General features: G+C 32.6%; 1 protein-coding gene and 1 long non-coding RNA gene across 2 annotated transcripts in view; both read right to left on the bottom strand.

Moving 5' to 3' along the window:
• The window catches only part of Tao (Serine/threonine-protein kinase Tao), a 105693-nt gene that overhangs the window by 2180 nt on the left and 94604 nt on the right, over positions 1-8909 (bottom strand). The window lies entirely within an intron of this gene.
• On the bottom strand, positions 4023-5798 carry LOC108363305 (uncharacterized). The gene is made up of 2 exons (XR_001847598.1): positions 5434-5798; positions 4023-5284 (listed from the first exon to the last, which is right to left on the bottom strand). It is a non-coding gene; the product is annotated as an uncharacterized LOC108363305 (long non-coding RNA).

The raw sequence follows: 8909 nt of genomic DNA, 5'->3' as shown, positions 1-8909 counted from the left end.
TACCAGTGGACAAATTTTCTTTAACTACTTAATAATAGTTACTTATTTCGTCTTTTTTACTCTAATCTAATTTGAAAGCTTACAAATTTTCCACAAAGAATGACTACAAATAATCCACAATAATTACGTTCCAAGACGAATTATTGTTAAATGATTAAACTCAAGAACTTTAATTGGCAACCACCACAGATATGTACCAATACACAGATGTATTTTTGAAAATAAATACATATGCATTCCTCTAATATGAGGTTAAAAGAATAAAACCTTATTGTACATCTACAGGCCCCGCCCCCTCATTTGACACCTAATTATAATTTTTTTATCCAACGAACGGTGAAGATTTTATAATATATATTAGGCATGGGCAGCGCTGGCAGAACTCCATAGCATGTGCAAAAATGTTGCACTTGCTTACTTGGGGTTTACATATGCAAATTTTGCGAAGACAATAGCAATACATTCAAACTTTCTACTAATATATTCACACTTCTGTCATTGTCTTCGTCACTGTCTTTGATTTTTCGAAGACGGTGAATTGGACAATTCGGTCACGTTTTGGTTAATTTGAGAAAGAAAGGCAAGTCAAAATCGCAAAAAATCGCAGATTTATAAAAAAGTGGTTTGTGTTTGGATATTTTAGGAAATAATATGAAATTCACGCCAAACTACACCAACGGCGGTTGCTGAAAAATGTATTGTCTTTTTAATTGTCTGGACGCCTAATTTACACAACTATTTGAAAACTAATACATATTCTCAATTGTATTGTCTCAAATTGTCTTATGTAAACGCAGCGTTATGGAGTTCTGCCTGCGCTGCCCATCACTGATATACATCGTCGTTTAAAGTACAAAACCGCGTATCAACAAAATGCAAAACCCCGTATTGATATAATGCAAAACCGCCTATGTGAATTTGCATAAATTATTTTTTAGAGATTTAAAACACTCATATTTTAAAATGGTTCTGGCTAGTATATTTCCAGACTATTTGATAAGGATTGAGCTAAGACTTGTGTGCATCGTACAGTTTCATAAGTAAAAACACTATCAGCTGATTGCCAAAAAATGCCTACAGCGAGATCACCTGTTTTTTGGCATGTGCTCTTGTCTGTTACAATTTCTTTCATTTCTATTACAATTTCTTTTATTTCTATTACAATATATTCAAAATACACTAACACACTGAACCAAAAACACCAATACACTAACCAAAAATACACCTACAGCCCGCCAAACACACACCTATAGCCTGCCAGGCAAACGGTAAGAAGAAGAGTTACTTCACTTATGGAACTGTACGATGCTTGTGTGAGTAAACCCAATTTTTGGCATCAAATGTCAGTTACGCGGTTTTGCAGAATGACGATACGCGGTTTTGTACTTTAAACGATGATATGTGGCAAGGTGGCAACCCTATTCAAGCAATAAACGCTTATTGCACATATGTGGCTACAAAATACCGTTGATTTTTGCCAATCTTTTTGTTGACGGTGCAGTTAATTTTCTTCCATATAAAAAAAATTTGGAACATACTTTGCATGGAAGAAAATGAGTGACACCGTCAACAAAACAAAATTGCCAAAAATCAACGGTATTTTGTAGCCATATGAAACTCACACTTTATTATACTAAAATTGCAAGGGCTATGAAAATTCTTAAAAAAAAGTAAATTTTTGGTGAAAATTCGTTGAATGTTTATAATCTTTGCACAAAGTTTCAAATGTGGATTTGTATGGTGTTTGTTATAGAATGACCTATATTTTTAAAAGGAAATAATTGAAATTAAATAATATGAAAATTAATAGTGAAAACTTGTTAATATGTGGCGGTCTTAAAATTATGCAACTGAGTGTAGTATAGCTAGCCACACCAACTATCCGCGAATGTTTGACGCTGCACTTACATTGACTTATGANAGGGCTGTGTTCCAGTTGCAAATGTTTTGTCCGATACTGTAGCTACATACATGAACGCACGCTGTTTGGTCCGCCAATGCATGCGCGTACGAACAACAGCGGAANAATGCGAACTACAGAAGTGAACGTTCGCGAACGTATTGGCGCAACTTATAGCTACATACATGAACGCACGCTGTTTGGTCCGCCAATGCATGCGCGTACGAACAACAGCGGACATTTTTTCTACATAACGGCCCGTCTCCACAGGCAAAAGTTTTTGCCTACCAACTGTCATTTTTATTGCTTGACATAAATTTAATCAGAGGTAATATTTGTGCATGGACATTTTTTATCTTGATAAAAGCATTTGTAAGATGGCTATTTTTGCCGAATTTAATCACTTAGGGCCAGGTTTTTCAGTGCCAGTTTAAACTTAGATTAAGTAAACTCAGTTTAAATCGAACAACTGGCTGACATTTGATTGGCTGATCTTAGTTTAACCCAGCCATATCGGGCGTTTAAACTGAGTTTAAACTACGGCCCTGCACTGAAAAACTGGCCCTTAAAATATTTAAAAAATATGCTATTTCACATCCAAGTACATAATACCAAATATTTTAATAGAAAACAGCTCACTTTTTGCTTTTATACTAAAATATCAGTACTGTTGCCACCATGAAATCGCGCAAATGAAAATGTAGCTGTCAAAGTACCAAATTGCTGGNAAGACGAATTATTGTTAAATGATTAAACTCAAGAACTTTAATTGGCAACCACCACAGATATGTACCAATACACAGATGTATTTTTGAAAATAAATACATATGCATTCCTCTAATATGAGGTTAAAAGAATAAAACCTTATTGTACATCTACAGGCCCCGCCCCCNTTCTCCAGTAAAAAATTGCAGCGAGAGCGTAAAAGCAAAATAGAGCGTAACATTGAGAAGAAGAGAAAACTAGCAGAAAAAGTTATTGAACACAAAACTTGCAAGTGAATAGTTGTTGCACCGTTTTGACATTCTGCTGTAAACATTTTAGTTTTTATAAATCAGTTTTAAATTCTTTGCTTTACACACAAGCATTTACACAGTCCAGTACACCATTAATATTTTGATTTCTACTCATTTTACTTTTGTTTATGCTTAACCAATTCAACAAATGGCGGCTTTTGACATTTATGCTTCTTCTTCTTCTGCTAGTAAAAATTTCACTATCAAGAATTTGCAGCTCTCCCGTGTTATTACGCTCTCAATTCAGTGCTCTCTTGCAATTTTTTTGGGTTATCATACACTTTTCCAGTAAAAATTTGCAGGTTCCAGTACAAATTAGTACTGACTATTGGTCACCATACAAACCTAATATTTATCAAGATAAAAGCTCTGAAAATTATTGCTTGCCAAAAGCAAAATGCGGTCTCCTTTGGCAAAATTTTGCCTGATAACATTATCAAGATAAAAACTTTTGCCTGTGGAGACAGCAAGTACCGTTGGCGAACGAGAACGAATTAGAAAATATTGAAATGTACACGTTCGCGTATAAAATCCGAACCCTGCACACAAGCTTGTCGTGTATGGTATTGTGTACGCACTATTGCTCATTTTGCTCGTGTCGTCAAGCAGTGAACATCACGGAAAAACATCATAAAAGCATTGAAAAAAGAAGAAACTCCCATTTGGAAAACCAAAAGTTACAGTTACAAAAATAAAATTGGAATCAACAAAAGATGGAATAATTTATTTCCATTCATCCTAGCAGATGGGTTTTACGCTAGACTTGAGACCCGCCATGTAAAAACAAATGCAATCCAATGAAGAACTAAGAAATCAAAACAATTAAATTATGTAATTTTCGTCGTCTTTATTGCTTATAGACGTATTAATTTTGTTATTTCATGTTTTTCATTATAATATCTAGCATAAAAATAAAATAAATTTGATTTCATTATTTTAAACATAAAATGGTTTTTAAAGTTTTCCTTATGATTTTTAATACGTTTGTAAGTTATTATTTTTTATATAAGTATGTATGTATGTAAATATATGCATGTATATGTGTGTATTGTTACAAATTTTAAGTTACTACAAAACTAAACTACTAAAATTGTGGTTTGGATCTGTTTTGTTTATTTTATTTTAACATGTATGATTGGTTTCTTTTTTCTGGCGTGGAAACTATTTATTCTACGCATTTTTATATGCATGTGGCGTTCTCTGTAGCATTGCATTCGTAACTCTTAATTAAAATTAATATTTAATGAAGTGGAGGAAAGGAATAACATTTAACAAACATTAATTTAAAATCTGCTGTTCTTTTTCATCAAGTCGAGTTAAATAAAATGGTAAAAATTGGCAAAAGCAATGTGTAAAGGAATTGAACTATCTTTTGCGAATGCGAATAAAACGTGGTAAAGTTTTATAAATTAAAAGTTGTTACAAATTTAATTTAATTTTTTCGCAACACTTGTCCTTTCCTCCATTCATATAACATAAATATTACGTATGCACGTATGTATGTACATATATAATTTGTATTAAAGTACTGTACATTATATAAGCTTTTTTTGAGAATTTTCACGCCGTGCTCATGACATTTAAATTGAAACAGATTTGCTCTGCTTTCCTGATACATATGCATCGGGTTTGGCATTGCAAGGAGTACGGCGTGAAAAGTCTTGATTTCTTTAATTTTTATTTTGTGGTTATAAAATTGTAGTACTTATGTATGCGTAATTATACATTTTCTTAACATCTGATCATAACTGAATCGTTCCATTAGCATATAAAGCGGCAGCAACAAACCTTTTCTCGCTTGCACAATTCAACAACAAAAAAGTTTAAAACATGAACAAATTTACAATATTAAGTTGTTTACTAAAATTATATTATATTAACACAACATTTTGACTAATCGTAAAATTTTAAAAATTATTTTAATTTTAAATATACTAATTCCCTTTCCAATTTGTAGTTAATTCACGAATTTCTGATATACACCTTGTTTTCATGCAATTTCATTATCATTTCATTATAAAAAAATACAAGCAGCTCAAAATACAATAGCTAGTAGTTAAAAAGCGCAATCTGAAACAAATGCAGTCACGATCGATATGCATGCAATGGCCAATATCAACTACTGCTCAGTAGCCCTCTAGCATCCAGCCATTTTTAATTAAAGGAACGTGTGGATTTCCATGAGCCCCTAGCTATTTCATTTGAGTTAAGCAACAGTTTGGTATTATTACTCAAAGCCCCGAAAGAAAGGTGGTTCATTGAATATTCCCGTTAGTTCGTTCTCAGATACATACTTACATACATATGTACATACATGCAGTTTGGAACGGATGATGGGAACTCGTTAAAAATTATATCATCTCTTCACCTTTTCGGAAGAATCAACCAACACCAACAAATGTGTAGAAAATATGTTATTGTTCTATNGTTCTCAGATACATACTTACATACATATGTACATACATGCAGTTTGGAACTGATGATGGGAACTCGTTAAAAATTATATCATCTCTTCACCTTTTCGGAAGAATCAACCAACACCAACAAATGTGTAGAAAAGCGAATTGTGGAAAATATGTTATTGTTCTAGGTAAATGCTTTCCAGCAAGCAGATCAGGCCCGTCTGATTCCATTAAATAGAACGTAGAAAGTAATATTCGTCTTATGTATCAAATCCTCCATCTTGCTACTATTGCTACTATTACTTAACATGGTATAATACTACAACGGGCTACACCAAACTATTATATGAAATGTATCAATTCGTAATGCACATAGATTCGCAAAAATCTCCGGCATATTTAAAGAAGTACTTACATTCTTATTATGTATTTCTTTTGACATGTAACATTGGATTAGATTTGGTAGATAAGTGGAACACAAAAAATNTGATTCCATTAAATAGAACGTAGAAAGTAATATTCGTCTTATGTATCAAATCCTCCATCTTGCTACTATTGCTACTATTACTTAACATGGTATAATACTACAACGGGCTACACCAAACTATTATATGAAATGTATCAATGCGTAATGCACATAGATTCGCAAAAATCTCTGGCATATTTAAAGAAGTACTTACATTCTTATTATGTATTTCTTTTGACATGTAACATTGGATTAGATTTGGTAGATAAGTGGAACACAAAAAATCCTAGAGTACGCATATGTATATCAGTAGCTCGTTTCTGTAACTCTTCTCTACCGATTATTTCTCTACTGGTAGAGAATATACGTCATTCTCTACTACTGATTAGCAGTAGAGAACAGGGCGGCGAATTCATATCTCAATTCGTCTTGGTAGAGAATTGTTACAGAAACGAGCTACAGGTTTGATAACTGTTGACCATACAAACAAAACTTCATACTCAGATTTCCTAGATCAATTCGTGTTCTCAAGAAAAAAAGTTTTCTTGATCCAAAAATATGAGCATAGCGCCAAATTGTTGTTCTCCAAATTTTAAAAATTTATATAAATAGACAAAAAAACGATGAATTTTCAAAATTTGGGGGAAAAATTTGGCTGCTACACTCCGATTTTTTGATCAAGAAAATTTTTTTCTCGAGAACACAAATTGACTTAGTAAAACTGAGTATGAGGCATTGTTCGTATGGCCAACAGCTATCAAAACTGATATATGCGCACTCTAGGTTTTTTTTAAGTCCATTTTTGTTCCACAGTGTGATCAACGAATTTGATTCTTTGGATTTTTTTTTGTGAACGGTCTTGCAAGTTTTCTTCCATAAAATATTTATGTTCATGATGTTTGTGGTTATAGAATAAGCAATGAGGCTGTTCACACTGGCCTGGTTATCAGGTTATCTGGCTTAAAATTATTATTGTGTAGTGTATTTGATTGTTGCAAACTGAATAAAAAAATATAACCACATAACCTGATAACCAGGCAGTATAAAAAGTAATAAAAAAAGTACGTTGAAAGACATTATTAAAAAATCACACTTCAACTATTTTTTCTCGTTGCTGCATTTATATGATTCAAAGATTATTTGCAATGAAAACTTATTGTACAGTGACACTGGGCAGAATACTTTCAACATGATTTTCATTGGTTTTGTAAATGCAGTATCAAAGGCGGTTCAATTCAAAAACAAACAACACCAAAAACCAAATTTGCAACATCATTGATTATTTTTCACGTTTTTTCAAAAGTAAACTTTAATCGTTCATTAAAATATGTTCAGTTCAATTAATTTTAAGATATTTTTAACTAATTAACGGCATAAGCATCCTACTTTAATAGTTTTATTGACTAAAATTTAGCCCTAAAACGAATTTTGAAGGCGCTTAACATAGCGTAAGGATATTGACAGCCATGTTATTTGAAAATCAGAAATTAAACGCTTTGAAATCAGAATCCAACGTGGGCTTATAGATTTTTTGCACTGGTACAGGCGAAATTGCAACTGAATTTACACCAGCTTAACCACCAGCTAAATTGCCTGTACACTGAGGGGAAAAAATAGTAAAATCAAACAAAAACGTCTTTGACCCTACTAAAAACGTCAATGCAATACGCCTATATTAAAATGAAGCATTCGCACGGATGGCCTTTTGCACATTAAACAAAAAAAAATTAATTTGCATGTTGCCTGCAATGGAATTCGAACCCTAACCCTCTGGAAATCAACAAATTGTGGCAAGCATCTTTGCGCACTCAGCTACAGCCATACATGTAAACGGGCTTTCAAATGTTGAGTTTGAATCAACACCACAGCACGCGATTAGTGCATTTGTACAGATAAGCATGTACTACACTGCTGAGCATAACTATAGACGCTTTATAGATATTTAAGAAAAAATTGGTAATGCCAGGTTAACGGCCCTTTACATTTATTATATCAAATGTCCGAATCTATTTTTTAAGACCATTTCGGTAGATACGAAAATATGCATTTTTGAAGTTTGTATTTATCACAGTTTCTGAACATAAGGCAACTGTCCAGATAATATTTTCACGGTCAAGGATCCAACTTAGAAGAGATCGATGGATTTTAAGCTCACTGTAAGAATTTACGTAATAACCAACGGTATTTTTGACAGTGAAATTTCAGTGGTGGTGCTTCAGCAGATAAAGAATCAAATGGAATACTGCAGTTGTCAAGTACCCAATTAAACCAGCACAGGATGCCGCAGTATTTAAAACCTATCCCCTACCATTTTTAATCGCCATCGACGAGTATACTGTATTTTTCAACAGGATTAGGCTGCGGTGCATAAAGCTAGCGACACATTGTAATAGTTGCAGTAGCATCAGCTCCTTGTACTCTGGGCCAGAAAACTTACCAGAGCAAGCCAATTTTTGCAGTAAAAACAAGAATAATTGAGGATGGGAAAGTCCCGTGTGTTTAAACCAGGGACCGAACATAATAGTTATTGATGAAAACTGTCATGGAAAAATGCACTATGAAGGAAATGCTCTACAACTAAGTGAAACATACCGATCGATTTCGTTTTGTACCGAGACTCAAATTTGAAAATAAATTTTTATTTGCAATTTTTATGTAAAATTTAAAAAAGTAACAATTATATTTNTTGGAAAACAAAAGATTACTACGACTTATTCAAATGACTTTTATAAGTATGATTGAAAAAATAAAGATCAGTGACTGATTTTTATTTATGACTTTTATAAATAAATAACTGTTATTTGCAGATTATTTAAATAAAAATCAAAAATAATTGTTATTTTCGATTTATAAAATAAAAGTCAGAAATAACGGTTATATAAAGAGTAATTAAATAAAAGTCAAAAAATAATTGTTAAATAGTGATTTTTTTAATAAAAGTTGTAACTGTTACGGTCCCTGGTTTAAACCTAGTGCAGGGAGCAAGAGTAAGAATTTTTCAACTAATTAGAATGAGGTTCTGTTCACAGATCAATGCATTTAAGTTGTTATTTGTTGATGGTTTTAGACATTTAGCATTATTTAATAAAGCAGTTAAGCTGCGTCTATATTTATGCAATAATAAA

Source organism: Rhagoletis zephyria, unplaced genomic scaffold (genome assembly GCF_001687245.7).
Source record: "Rhagoletis zephyria isolate East Lansing unplaced genomic scaffold, Rhagoletis_zephyria_1.1 Rzeph_scaffold_01241, whole genome shotgun sequence".
Taxonomy (NCBI): Eukaryota; Metazoa; Arthropoda; class Insecta; order Diptera; family Tephritidae; genus Rhagoletis; species Rhagoletis zephyria.
Note: the sequence above shows the minus strand (reverse complement) of the source record. Positions and strands in the feature narration are given on the sequence as shown.